Source organism: Musa acuminata, chromosome BXJ3-11, assembly GCF_036884655.1.
Source record: "Musa acuminata AAA Group cultivar baxijiao chromosome BXJ3-11, Cavendish_Baxijiao_AAA, whole genome shotgun sequence".
Taxonomy (NCBI): domain Eukaryota; kingdom Viridiplantae; phylum Streptophyta; class Magnoliopsida; order Zingiberales; family Musaceae; genus Musa; species Musa acuminata.
Genome location: NC_088359.1, coordinates 8,506,730 through 8,521,172, shown reverse-complemented (window position 1 = coordinate 8,521,172; position 14,443 = coordinate 8,506,730).

The window sequence follows — 14,443 nt, the reverse complement described above, 5'->3', positions numbered from 1 at the left end:
TCTCCTTTTTGTTGATGACAAAGGGGGAGAGATATATGAATTGATGCTATAAGTATTGATGCTATGATTATGCCATGCTTGCATCATCAAAAATATATGAATTGATGATAACTATGAGTGCCATATTTGCATTATGCCATGTTTGCATCATAATTTTACGTGTTGTTATCTTACCATGTGATGAAATGCTACGATTGCTAAACACTTGAAATGTTTGCTTTACGTTAAGATATCAAAAGCTTAAATTGTAAATTTACATGTTAATATCTTATGTTGAACTGCTACCATCATTCATATTTGAAATGTAAGACTTGAGAATGGATGTCAAGTCTTGACATCATTTTCAGTAAGATATATCATGATAGGAATTATGATGGGAGTAATTGATAAGGTTAAGAGTTTTTAACTTATCAATAAGTCTATTGAATTCAAAGGCCTTGAATTCAAGAATAACTTATCTCAAGTATGGCATATAGATAGGGGGAGTTAAGGTTAACTCCGTTATCAATTGATTATCATCATCAAAAAGGGGGAGATTGTTGAATCTCGGATTTTGATGATGAAGTAAATTGTCATTTGTTATCTAATCCATATGTTGAGATAAGTGTGTAGGATTAACTACGATGAAAGTAAGACGTGCAGCAGGAGTTGCGCCGGAATCAAGACTATGATCACGTTAGGAGTTCGAGAGTTCGACGGAAGTCCGGGCGGTTGTCGGAGGTTCTGCGGGAACAAATCCGAGAAGTCCAGGAGCTTGCCAAAAGAAGCTCGTCGGAACTCGCCAAGTGGATTGTCGCAAGTCCAGGAGTTTGCCGGAAGTCCGTCGGAGCATCGTCGAAGGTTCGTCGAATGTTCGCCGAAAGTTCGACGGAAGCTTGCCGAAAGAAGCGATTGACGCACCAGAGCAAGTTGTAGTAAATGTATTAAGAAATATCGTAGTTAGCATTTAGATTAAGTTAGGAATGGGAAGTGATCCCATTAACTTAATCTGGGGGCAATTGGGCCCTTGACAGACCCAAATTGGGCCGAATCGATCAACCCATTCGGACCAGAATTCCTGCTAGGCGGTGGCACCGCCTAGGAGAGGGTCTCCTAGGAAAGCTGGGCGGTGCAACCGCCTGTTAGGACTCTAGCTTGGAGAGTCCTAATTAAGAGGGACATTCATGTAAAACCTACCTAAGCTGACCCCGATTAAAGAAGTGAAGAGGCCGGCTAGGGTTAGGAGGTTGTTTCTTAGAGAAGAATAAGGAGTTGTAAAGGAATAGGAGTCTTGAGTAGGAGTCCTATTAGGAGTTGGTTAGAAGTAGGAGTCCTATTAGGAGTTGGTTAGAAGTAGGAGTCTTAAGTAAGAGTCCTATTAGGAGTTAGGGTTTAGAAGCCCTATAAATAGTCATGTATTCCACCTCTTTGGATAAGCAATAGATGAATCTTTCCTGCAGCCTTTGAGCAGCAACTTGGAGGGAGGAACCCCTATAGAGTTCCAAGGAGGCCGATCCCCTAAAGAGATCAACTCTAAAGTTTAGAATCTGCAAGGGTTCTAACACCTGGTATCAGAGCAGCGTTTTTGGTGTGTCGCTGCCCTTCCACAGCCATCCATCAATCCTCCACAACCGCCCAAAGCAATTTCCACAATTGCTTAAGAGATCGTTGCCAAATTCCACCGTCATCTCCACCACCACGGATCATCCTTTGATCTCCCCGTGAATTGCAACAGGTTCTGGTTTTCTACCTTACTGCTGCTGCAATTTAGTTATCCTTATTTGAAAATCCCAAAAAAATTATTCTTATATTGCTGCATAAACTTTTCGTCATAAAGTTTTCATCTCTACGACGAAAGATACATTGCAGAATTCCAACCGTATGACACCGTCTGTTTGATCTTGCTACTGTGTTTTTTCTATCCAAATATCTACGAAATTTTTATGACATCTTTGACACTTCCTAATAGCATATTTTTCTTTGGTTTTGTCAAAAAATTCTCAATATAAACCATTGATATTTTACATCTAATCTGCTATACTTGAAAATCTGCACTGTAAAATCCTTAAACCATTGATTGTTTGATCTTGATACTATGTTGTTTCTATCCAAATCTCTACGAAATTTTTATGATAGCTTTGACACTTCCTACCAGTGGATTTTCCTTTAGTTTCATAAAAAAATTCTCAATATAAACTACTGATCTTTTACGTCTAATCTGCTATACTTAAAAATTTATGCTGCAGAAAGTTTCAGCCGCTTATTGTTGCCTTAAGCCATCTATTTGCAATCTTTTTTGAATGAAATTTCTTGCACACTTCATAGATTATCTTGGATTCCATCTAAGATTGATCTATTAAAAAATTTATCTCTAAAAATGATTTGTGTTGCTACAAATTTTCGACGTAAACCGCTGAAATTTTTCGATGACAATTCTGCTATCGCAACTTGCACCAATTTTCTTGTTGTTATAGTTCCAAAATTCTCTTGATTAAATTAGACATCCTTGCTGTCATATAAACTGTGATTTTGCTATCAATTCCCTCTTCAATTCTCTCAAGTTTTTGGTAGAAATTACATCGAGAAACCATTGTTTCTTCGACGATAATTCTACTCTTACAAGATAGTACATACTTGCTGCAACTTCCACTATTTTCTATCAAACCTTTGCTACCATCTACCACAGATCCAAAACTTTCATCTACAGCCCTAAAACGTCACTAAACCACACCATCAAACTGCACCCAAAATAGTCACAAAACAAGCCTAAACCGTAGCCTACATCCACCGATCTACCAACCCTTTCGACCATCACCTCTCTCAACCAATACATGCCTTTAACCCGATAACAAAAGAGAGATCTTAACATCACAGATTTGGCAGCATATACTATGGCATCTGAGGAGGTAATCAATGCTAAATTTGAAGCCTTCGAGGTGCGAATGGAGGATAAGATTCAGATGCTCTTTACCGAACTCAGATTGGGCCGACCACTAAGCCCGAATAAATCACATCAAGGAGAGAGCTTTGCCCAATCACACCAAGCCCGAAGATATGACTTCCAAGAGAGGGGAAGCTCTATGACCAACCCCAACTATCCATGCATGAGAGTGGACTTCCCTAGATGGGAAGAAGGAGACCCAATTGGTTGGATCTCGCGCGTGGAGCGATATTTTCGGTACCATAAAACCGCGGATGCATCTATGGTGAAAATTGCAGCTATACATTTTGAAGGGGATGCTATACAGTGGTTTGACTGGTTTGAACATACTTATGGAGTCCTTTCATGGCGATAATTCAAAGAAGGAATGCTGATCCGCTTCAGACCAACCGATTACGAGAATATTGACGGACAACTAGCAAAGATCCGACAAACCTCTACCATTCAAGAGTACCAAACCAGGTTTGAAAAAGTTATCTAATCAAACTCATGATTGGTCTCAAAAACAGCTATTGAGGACCTTCATTGAGGGCTTGAAGCCAGAGATTCGAGGATAAGTTAAAGCGCGACAACCGTATACGCTTATGACAACCATCTCTTTCGCACGACATCAAGAGGAGCAATTGAACCATGAAGCTCGGAGGACTAGGGTCGCTCCTCAACTAGTAATATTGAAGCCCTTAGCCCCCCCTACTGTCGACCAAGTCCCTACACCAAAGAGGTTAACAAGAGAAGAGCTTCGGGAGCGATATGCGAAGGGGTTATGTTGGCATTGTGACAAGTCGTGGAGTCATGAGCATCGCTGTAGTAAAGGGGGACTTCTTATGATTGAACCGATAGAAGAAGAGGTTATTGAACATCTAGAAGAGAGCCTTGAACATGAAGAAAAAGATGCAGAAGAAGAGCCACAACCGACCGAAGTTACGGTACATACACTAGCTGGCTACTCAACCCCGCAAACGATGAAAGTTGGAGGCCTTCTCAAATAACAACCGATCACTGTTCTCATCGACACAGGCAGCACTAATAACTTCCTAAATAGTAAGGTTGCTGTCCATATGAACTTACCTATTGAGAATTGTAGCAGGTTTGTCATTGAGGTCGCCAACGGATGGATTTTGAAGTGTGATCATAGGTGCCCGCAGGTGAAACTGTTGCTGCAGGACCAAGAGATAATTGCAGATTTCTTCCTCCTCCCTCTTGATGATCATAAGGCCATACTTAGAATTAAATGGTTGATGACATTAGGTGATATTTCTTGGAATTTTATGCAACTAATTATAAAATTTTATAGTAAAGAGAAACAGGTGATACTGCACGAGAAACGTGAGGGCGACGTAACGATGATTTACACACAACAAATGGAGAAGGTTTTACATAGAGCATGCAGGGGCTTTTTGGTATAACTTGAACAACAAATTAAAGAAGAGCTAATAGAATTTGAAGATCCAAACCTATTTCCTTTGCTTGCTGAATTTTCAGATATATTTGACGAGCCGCACAACCTACCTCTTACTCGTCGGCATGATCATTATATAATGATTTTTTCAGTCAAATCTCTAGCAAATGCTCAGCCATATCAGTATCCACATCTCCAGAAGGATGAAATAGAAAGGATTGTAAAAGAGAAGCTCAAAACAGGAGTTATTCGGCCATGTTACATTCCCTACTCTTCACTGGTGCTCCTCATACGAATGAAGGATGGAATATGGCGATTATGTGTTGATTACCGAGCTCTCAATGACATAACCATCAAGGATAAATACCCTATTCCAGTAGTAGATAAGTTGCTAGATGAAAGGGAGCACAAATCTTCATAAAGCTGGACCTTCGATCCGGGTATCATCAAATATGAGTATGCGAAGAAGACATATCGAAAACCACCTTTTGAACACACAATAACCACTATGAATTTTTGCTTTCTTCAAAAGAAGGTGGAATATCTTGGGCATATCATATCAGAGGAAGATGTGGCAGTAGACCCCTTCAAAATTGGAGCAATGCAAAACTGGCTGACCCCGAGGAACATAAAATGGCTACATGGCTTTCTGGGTTTAACAGGCTACTACTACAAGTTCGTGAAAAACTATGGAGAGATCAGTGCACCACTTAATTCCTTACTGAAAAAAAATGTCTTCTAATGGTCGGACAGAGCCTCTACTACCTTCGACAAACTTAAGGCAGCCATGACGACGACGCCGGTGCTAACACTACCAGATTTCAACCGACCCTTCATTATTGAGGCCGACGTATCTAGAGTCGGAATTGGAGCCATTCTCATGCAAGATGGTCGACCACTCATATACACTAGCAAGGCATTATCTCCCTCCCATCAAAATAAGTCAACATATGATAAGGAGATGCTCGCCATTATGCGAATAGCAACGAGGTGGAGACCCTACTTGATTGGCCGACGATTTTAAATTAAAACCGACCATAAAAGCCTCAAGTACTTTTTGGAGTGAAAGATATCATCCCCTGAGCAGAAAAAATAGGTAAAAAAACTTCTTGGATTTGATTATGATATAACTTACAAAAAGGGGAAAGAGAATGTTCTTACAGATGCGCTTTCGCAACTACCCGAGCAAGTTGAAGTTTCGGCCGTTTCACTTCCGACCAGCGACTTTCTTAAGGATATTAAGATGGAATGGTAGGAAGATTCAGAGACTAGTAAGATTATAAAAAAATTGGAGGAAGCACCAAGCCCTATAGCTCATTACAATTGGGACTCAAAATAATTACACTATAAGGGACGCATTGTGCTTATGATAAATTCTACTTGCATCTTCACGAGCAGATTTTGGACAAAGTTATTCCATATGTAGGGTACTAAATTGAAAAGGAGTATGGCATATCACCCACAAACCGACGACTAGATAGAAGTTGTAAATAGGTGCTTGGAGACAGCCCAAAGCCACCCACCAAATATGACTACCCAAGGAGAACTTCAGACTTAGCCAAGTGCCATTATTGATCGACGGATCGTGACTCGACGACGATGACCCACTAATGAAGTGCTAATACAGTAGGCGAACCTACCAATAGAAGATGCCACTTGAGAGAACTATGACAACTTGAAGATCAAATTCTTAGAATTCATGAATCATCAGCCTCGAGGACAAGGCTGATTTGAAGAGGGTGGGTCTGTTAGGACTCTAGCTTGGAGAGTCCTAATTAAGAGGGACATTCATGTAAAACCTACCTAAGCTGACCCCTATTAAAGAGATGAAGAGGCCGGCTAGGGTTAGGAGGTTGTTTCTTAGAGAAAAATAAGGAGTTGTAAAGGAATAGGAGTCTTGAGTAGGAGTCCTATTAGGAGTTGGTTAGAAGTAGGAGTCCTATTAGGAGTTGGTTAGAAGTAGGAGTCTTAAGTAAGAGTCCTATTAGGAGGTAGGGTTTAGAAGCCCTATAAATAGTCATGTATTCCACCTCTTTGGATAAACAATAGATGAATCTTTTCTGTAGCCTTTGAGCAGCAACTTGGAGGGAGGAACCCCTATAGAGTTCCAAGGAGGCCGATCCGCTAAAGAGATCAACCCCAAAGTTTAGAATCTACAAGGGTTCTAACACCGCCCTAGGTAGGCGGTGGCACCAGCCAGGCTCAGTCTCCGAGCGAGACTGGGCAGTGCAACCGCCCCTGTCAGGCGGTGGCACCGCCCAGAGGCTCAGTCTCCGAGCTGCCAAGCGGTTGTACCACCCTAGTCAGGAGGTGGTACCACCAGGACCACGGAAATCCAGGAAAATATATTTTTGAGCTCCAAATTCAAACTAGTTTGGGGCCTATATATACCCCACCTTTTCCTGCATGAAAGGGCATCGAAAATCTAATCTTACTCTGTGATTTTTGGAGCTCAAAAGTGTTGTAAAGGCTAGAAGTTCTCCTCCCTCTTTTTCCAAGTTTTGATCTTTCAAGAGAGGAGAGAAAAGTTTATAAGGGTTGTCTCCTAAGCCCGTCAAAAGGAGTGAAACTATAAAAGGGTGGTTGGCCTTAGCCTATTGAAGGAAGGCCTCTAGTGGACGTCGATGACCTCGTTGGTGGAGGAAGCCAAAAGTGGATGTATGTCAAGATTGACCGAACCACTCTAAATCTCGGTTTGCATTTACTTTGAGCATCTTATCTTTACTGTAAACCTCCTGAATAGCTTACTGCCTTCTGCTCATTTACGAACGTGTTTCATAGTTAAGTATTTTCCGAATCGGCGTTAAGACGGAAATCGGTTTTATCGTACGAACATCATATTTCAGTTTGTGCTTACATTCTGATTTCTATCTTAACTGCAAACTGCCTTCCTTACTTTACTTCAAATATGTTTCCATAAGCTTTCAAAGTTATTATCTGTACGAAACGACTTTTACGTCGGAATCGGATTTCATCGTACGAACGCAGTTTTAATCGTCGAAAGTTTTCCGCTATACTAATTCAACCCCCCCCCCTCTCTTAATGCTCTTGATCCTAACACTGACTCGTTCCTAACACTTTTTGAGTTCATTTTTATTATTAGAGTCTTTTTTTATAGGATTTGTTTTATTCTTTTTATGAACCTTTTAAATTTTCTTGTGAAGAGTGCCAAGTCATAATTATCACTTGAGCTTTCGCTCGAGTAGTCTTCTTTGGTTCTAAGTGCAATATCATTCCTATTTTTTTGGAAGGTTATTCTCATGTTCATCATGTACCTTACAAGTCATTTCATAGGTCATTAACGATCCTATGAGTTCTTCAAGAGAAAAATTGTTCCATTCTTTTGTTTCTTGAATTGCAGTTACATTTGGATCTTAACTTTTTGGAAGAGGTTTTAAAATTTTGTTAACAAGTTTAAGATTAGTATAATATTTACTAAGAGCTTTTAAACCATTAACAACATCCATAAAATTGGTATATATATCACCAATGATTTCACTTGGCTTCATTCTAAATAATTCATAATTATATACCGAAAGATTAATCTTATATTCTTTTACTCTACTTGTGCCTTCAAACTTTAAGTGGGTACCAAATATCATGTGTAGTTTCATATATAGAAACACGTTTGAACTCATTTTGTCTAAATCGCTAAATAAAGTGTTCAAAGCTTTAGCATTTAAAGAAAATATTTTCTTCTCTAAATCATTCAATTCATTCATTGTTTCAGAGAATTTATGAAAATCATATTCAATGACATCTCATAAATCAAAATCTATAGAAAAAAAAAAAAATCATATTCGTGTCTTTCAATATGTGTAATCCATCCTATTAAACATAGGAGGATGAGTGATAGAGTAACCCTCTTAATTGTCAAAAAAAGCCATTTAATCTCTCTTGGACGTTAAACTAATTGAGAGAACCAGACTCTAATACCAATTGTTAGGATCGTAAAAGCAGTAGGGGGGAGGAGGGGTAACTTAGTGCTTTCAAAAAATTTTGGTTTGAAAGTTTGATCAATGAAACCATACCGAAAATATGATTAACAAAAAGTGAGAGTAAGGATTGCTTAGTAAGTAAATCGGTATACAATAGTAAATCAAGATAAAATAAGAAATATGAATTAATTTATAATGGTTCAGTCATCCCGACCTATGTCCACTCCCGATTTCTCTTTCTTCGAGGCAACTAGCTTTCATTAACGATCTTTTCGATGGACAAAGATTAACTACCCTTGTTACAACTCTTTCTCCTTTAGATAAACTTCTAGACTCAAGGAAGAAGAGACTCGACACTTTTCAATAGTTTACAACACTTTAAAATCATAAGCTTTTTATTTACTCTTGCAATCAAGCATGAGAGGGGTATTTATAGGCCCTAAATGGCTTCTGAAATGGAGCCAAAAATTCAAATCCCCAGGTTTTCAAGGTACTAGCGATACCACCGATTGTGCTAGGCAGTACCACCACCTACCACCCTGATTACTAGTGGTACCACCACCTAACACAGTTTGGGAGACTGTGTCCTAGCAGTACCATCGCCAATCTGGATAGTACCACTACTAGTCTGGGTGCTACCATCGCTGACCCTAGCGGTACCACCATCAGGTTTTTCATAAAAGTACATTCTGTACTTTCTAGCTTACAAGCGGTACCACCACCTGGCTTGGCGGTGCCATCGCTTGGCCCAACCTTAGGTAACTGAATTTGTCTTCCAATAGGCTCAATTCAACCTTAATTCAGCCCAATGGGCTCTTAATTAAATTATCATGATTACACCCAAAACTAACTCAATTAAACTCTAAATTACTTCAATCAAGACACAATAACCATGAAGCATATGTTGTCCAGCATGTCACTAGTTCATCCAACACTTTGTCCAAACTTCCGGCACACCTTCTTTTCCTTTGGCATATTGCCCGATCCATCGGCATGTTGACCTCCCACAACATCCGATCTCCTTGGCACAATGTCTGATCCTTTTGGCTCGATGCCCGATCTCCAACATGATAAACTCCGGCCCAACATTTGATTCTCCTACTTCAATTATTTGCCTTTCCATGATCGAAGTATATTCTATGTCACTTTTTCCAAACATTCATTAGTTTATAAACTCATCAATTGAATTCATCATCAAATTCCAGGATTCAACAAAGTATGTGAAAGTACACTTGCACTACCTTTATCGATGAATCATTTGTCACTTATGTTTGATTGTATGGTTATTTGGTAGAATGTTTTAACTTATTTTAATATATTTTAACTTGAAACCGATAACCTGAAGTTTGCAAAGCTGCATAGCGACTACTCATTAGACTAGACAAAATTATCTTAAAATAGTCAAATTTTCACATCGCATTATCTTGATGAATCTCGTATTTTGATGATGAAACCACTTGATATGTGTTTATGATTTAAACTGCATTTTGAGCGATGCAGGTCTACTCGATCAGGTTTAGACAGTTGACACAGGAGGAATTGACATTGCGCCGGAAGAGATCACGTCAGGATATTTGATGGCTGAATGCTTCGGACGTCGGGCATCGGGCCAAGGAGAGCGAAATTGCGCCAAGGATATCAGGGTTGCGGAGGTCAACCGCTGATTGGGCAACAAGCCGCAAGAGAGGACGATGCACCGAAGAAACGGATGAAGCGCCAACCAATGACGTGCCGGGCAACAGAATGTCAATTCGCATTGTAATAATTGTCTAGATCGGAGTTGAGTTTTGGTTTGTGTGTGCAGGATTAACTATGATAACGATGAATACATAAAGCGAAACAAAGTGCTGGAGTCAAGCGCGAAGGATTCGTTGGGAGTTCAAGAGTTCGACGGAAGTCCGAAGGTTTGTCGGGAATGTTGCCGGAACTAGCCGAGAATGAGTAGGGAGCTTGCCGAAGGGTTTTTCGGAAGCTCGCCGGAAGGTTCGTTGGAAGTTCGCGGAGCTCGCCGAGAAAGATCGGAGCTTGCCGAAGAAGCTCATTGGAACTCGTCAAGATCAAATCGTGAAGTCTAGGAGCTTGCCGGGAGTCCGCAGAATGGTTTCCGAGAGTTTATCGGAAAACCGTCGGAAGTTCGCCGGAAGCTCACCGGAAAAATTCTTGACTTACGGACTTTGTAATAGCTTAGAAAATGTCTTTAAATTCGTAGTTAGTACGTTAATTAGGGTAAGGATTAGTTGTTAATCCTATAACCCAAGTAGGGGCCAATTGGGCTCGAGTTCGGACTGGTTTGGGCCAAGTTTGGAGCCCAACCAGTGAGCTGAATTGGCCTAGGCGGTGGCACCGCCCAGCACCCGAGAGCTGGGCGGTGACACCTGCTGGGCTGGGCGGTGGCACCGCTTGGTTGGGCGGTGGCACCGCCAGCATCGGGAACATAAGAGAATTCAAATTTTTGGAGCCCAAATTTGAATCCTCTTGAGGCCTATAAATACCCCTTAAGTCTCAGTTGAGAATATAACTTTTTGAGTAGCAATTGTTTGAGAGAAAGGTCTTAAAAAAGTCTTTGCTAGTCTTGTTTTCATTTTGCTAGTGTTCACCTCCTTCTTTCTTGCTGAAAATCTGTAAGAGAGTGAACCGCTTGTAAAAAGTTGTAAGAGGGGTATTTGCCCTTCCATTTTAAGAGATTTGCTAGTGGAAGGTGGGAGCCTCATCGAAGAGGGGCCTCGCAAGTGGATGTAGGTCATTTGACCCACTGTAAAATCGGTGTGATCTCTGGTTTGCATTTACTTATTGTCATTTACATTACTACAAACCATTTATACTTTAATGCTCTACTTCTTGGTCTCCGTCTTACTTATCTCTTCAAGTTAAAACGCAATCGAAACGGTTTCAAACGAAAACGTTACTTTTATCGTACGAAGTTTCCGAAAGTGTTTAAATTGTCAAAAGTTTATCACACTTTACCGCTGCACTAATTCACCCCCCCCCCCCTCTTAGTGTCGCTCCGATCCTAACAATTGGTATCAGAGCCCGGTATTTCTCATTTCGGATTTACACCCAAGAGAAATGACTCTTCATGGCTTTCAAGAGGGCTTTTCGGTTGTTCGTCCACCGTTGTTTAACGGATTGGACTACACTTATTGGAAAACTCGAATGAGAGTTTTCTTGATTTCTATGAATTTAGATTTATGGAATATCGTGGAAAACGGCTTTCAACTTCCCTCTAAACCGATGAACGAATGGTCGGATTTGGAGAAGATGTATTTTTCTTTAAACGCAAAGGCTATGAATGCCTTATTTTGCGCTTTGGACAAAAATGAGTTCAATCGGATTTCTACATGCGAAACGGCCTTTGATATTTGGCGAACACTTGAAATCACGCACGAGGGAACTAGTAGAGTCAAAGACTCGAAAGTGAACATTTTAATGCATGATTTCGAGCTTTTTCAAATGAAGCCGAGCGAAACCATTGTTGACATATACACCCGTTTTACGGATGTCGTCAATGGTTTACAAGCTCTTGGCAAATGTTTCTCGAATTTTGAACTTGTTAGTAAATTTTTATGATCACTTTCTAAAGCTTGGGAATCAAAAGTAACGGCAATACAAGAAATAAAAGATTTAAATATTTTTTCACTTGAAGAACTAATTGGTTTGTTGATGACATATGAAATGGTGCACAATGCACATGATAAACAAAATCACCTTCCAAAGAACAGGAAGGATTTGGAACTCCGGACAAATGGATACCACTTGAGCAATGACTCAAGTGATGAGGACAATGATGAACTTGAATTTCGAACACTAAATCTTAATAAGTTTATTAAACAAAAATCTAAAATAAACAATGAACTTGAACGGAGGAAGAGGCCAAAGAAGAGGAAGGCAACCAAGGATGAATCAAGAACTTCCAAAGGTGAAACAGCGAATTGGGCTTTGACGGGCTTCGACTACAAGGTAAGTAACTCAACTCTCTTGAATTATTTTGAAATTACTTGATATTTTCCATGATGCATTTTCTCTTTTCTTTTGAATAATTATTTTTCTTGAAAATTGTATGATTTATGTTAATAGAATAAAATGTTAGATTTAAATAATCATATATATGTGCTTGAGAAGCAAGAATGTGTATTTTGATGATTTACATATTAACCTTCAATGATGATGCATGGTTTTTATATGGAAGGCTTGATGATTTTTTTTAAACCTTGTCTTTGGTTTTCAAACATGATGTATGTTTTTGACATAAGAACAAAACTTGAGCATGCTAATATAAAGTCAATCACATAAATTAAAACTAAAGAAGTTTTAGTTATCTATAAGAATCATTCAAAATTATGTTCAATGAAACTATTGCATAATGATGTAATGAAAATATTAAACATTTTGAAACTATGTTTTAGTTTCATGCATAATGATCATGCTTAATAAATTTCAAAATTATGCATATGAATCTTGTGATTTATGGATTATTGATTTTTACTATAATGAAAGTGCCTTATTAATCTTTGTTATAATAAATCTTACACTTTCGGTTTTAAACATTATACATGTTTTTATTTGGTATAAGTGAAATAAAATCATATGAATTGAAACAACTAAAAAGAGGAAAATATTTTTTCCTTGAAAAATTATTTTTCTCTATCCTATTGATCTTGATGTTTATTATGATAAATCTATGTATACCATTTTGAATCTCTTGAAAGTAATGTTGATATTTTGATGATTTTGATGATTTAAATTTGAAATGAGTTTTATCAAAATCATGATATTGATTTCTTGGAATAACATGAGATTACCTTTGATGATCATTTTGATTCATGGAATTTTCGATTCATGACTTGGTCTTACATTTGTTTATGAGATGGTTGAAATCTTTATACGTTTGAATTCTTCCCTTCTCCTTTCAATTTATGCATGTTATATGTTAAAGATTTAAAACCATATTTTGGTATCATGCATATCTAAGAAATATTGATGTGACAAATTGAATAAGTTGAAAATGAATGATGATTTTTCTCTTGAATATAACTTGTGATATTTTTTTTATATAAATCATCATTTTGATTTCTCGACATTCGATACATGAGATTTTATTATAAATCAAAATTTCTCATTAATCGATCTTCTACGATTTTACTCGATATTCTCTTAAGAGGAGATTTTCTAAATGAATCATGATTTTTCCTTGTGAGTTCTTGGAGTTATTACTTGATTTTTCTTTTAAAACAAGATCTCTTCTTTGTACTCCTATGATTTTTCTTGATATTTTATTTAAAGAAGATATTTACTATATGAATCATGTCTTTTGGTATTCAAATGATTTTATCCTTCATGATATGATTTCTTTGTATTTATGGCTTGCATGGCTTGAAATGTTTTGGTATGATGCATACAATGATGAAATATTCATAAAGTTAAAATGATGTATGCAATACTTATGATAATGATGTAAATGATGTATTTATTGCATATGATGTGTATCATGAATGCTTTAAATGATGAATGTTTGGTATCATGATCAACATGTTGATAAATGCTTGAAAATTTTAATGTTTGAGTATCATGTATGATATGCTTATTAATGATGATTGATTTATTTTTTGGTATCGTGCATGAAAAATAAGGTTATTGAAATTGTGTATGTTTTAATTTGAATATATAATGATGCACAAATAAGAATGATACTTACCTTTGTCATAATATGAAAATTGATATAAGGGTCTTCCCTTCTTTTTGACAATGACACAGGGGGAGCAAGAATTTCTAGCGTGGACATCATGAAAAGAGGCAAACTAACTAGCTTGCACAATTCAAGATGAAAGCAAAAATTGCACTTATCAAAAGAGAAGATGCAAATGTAACATTTGCCAAATTGTTTGCTTGCCTCATGTAAAACATTATCTCTTGCTAGTTTGGCATTTTTGCTAGCTTGTTTGTTGCAAAACTTGATCACTTTTTTAAACATTTTGCTAGCTTACATTTTGCAAAGAAAGCAAAAATGACACTTCTAGAAGAAAGAGCTTGTTATTTTGAATATCACAAGCTTGCCTATCTTAAGAAACAAAAATTGCAAAAGTGCTATCTTGCCTATCTCAAGAAGCAAAACTTGCAACTTGCACATTGCAATAGGAAGCAAGAATTATGAGCTTACACAAGAAAGCTATCTTGCATTTGCTTTCGAAA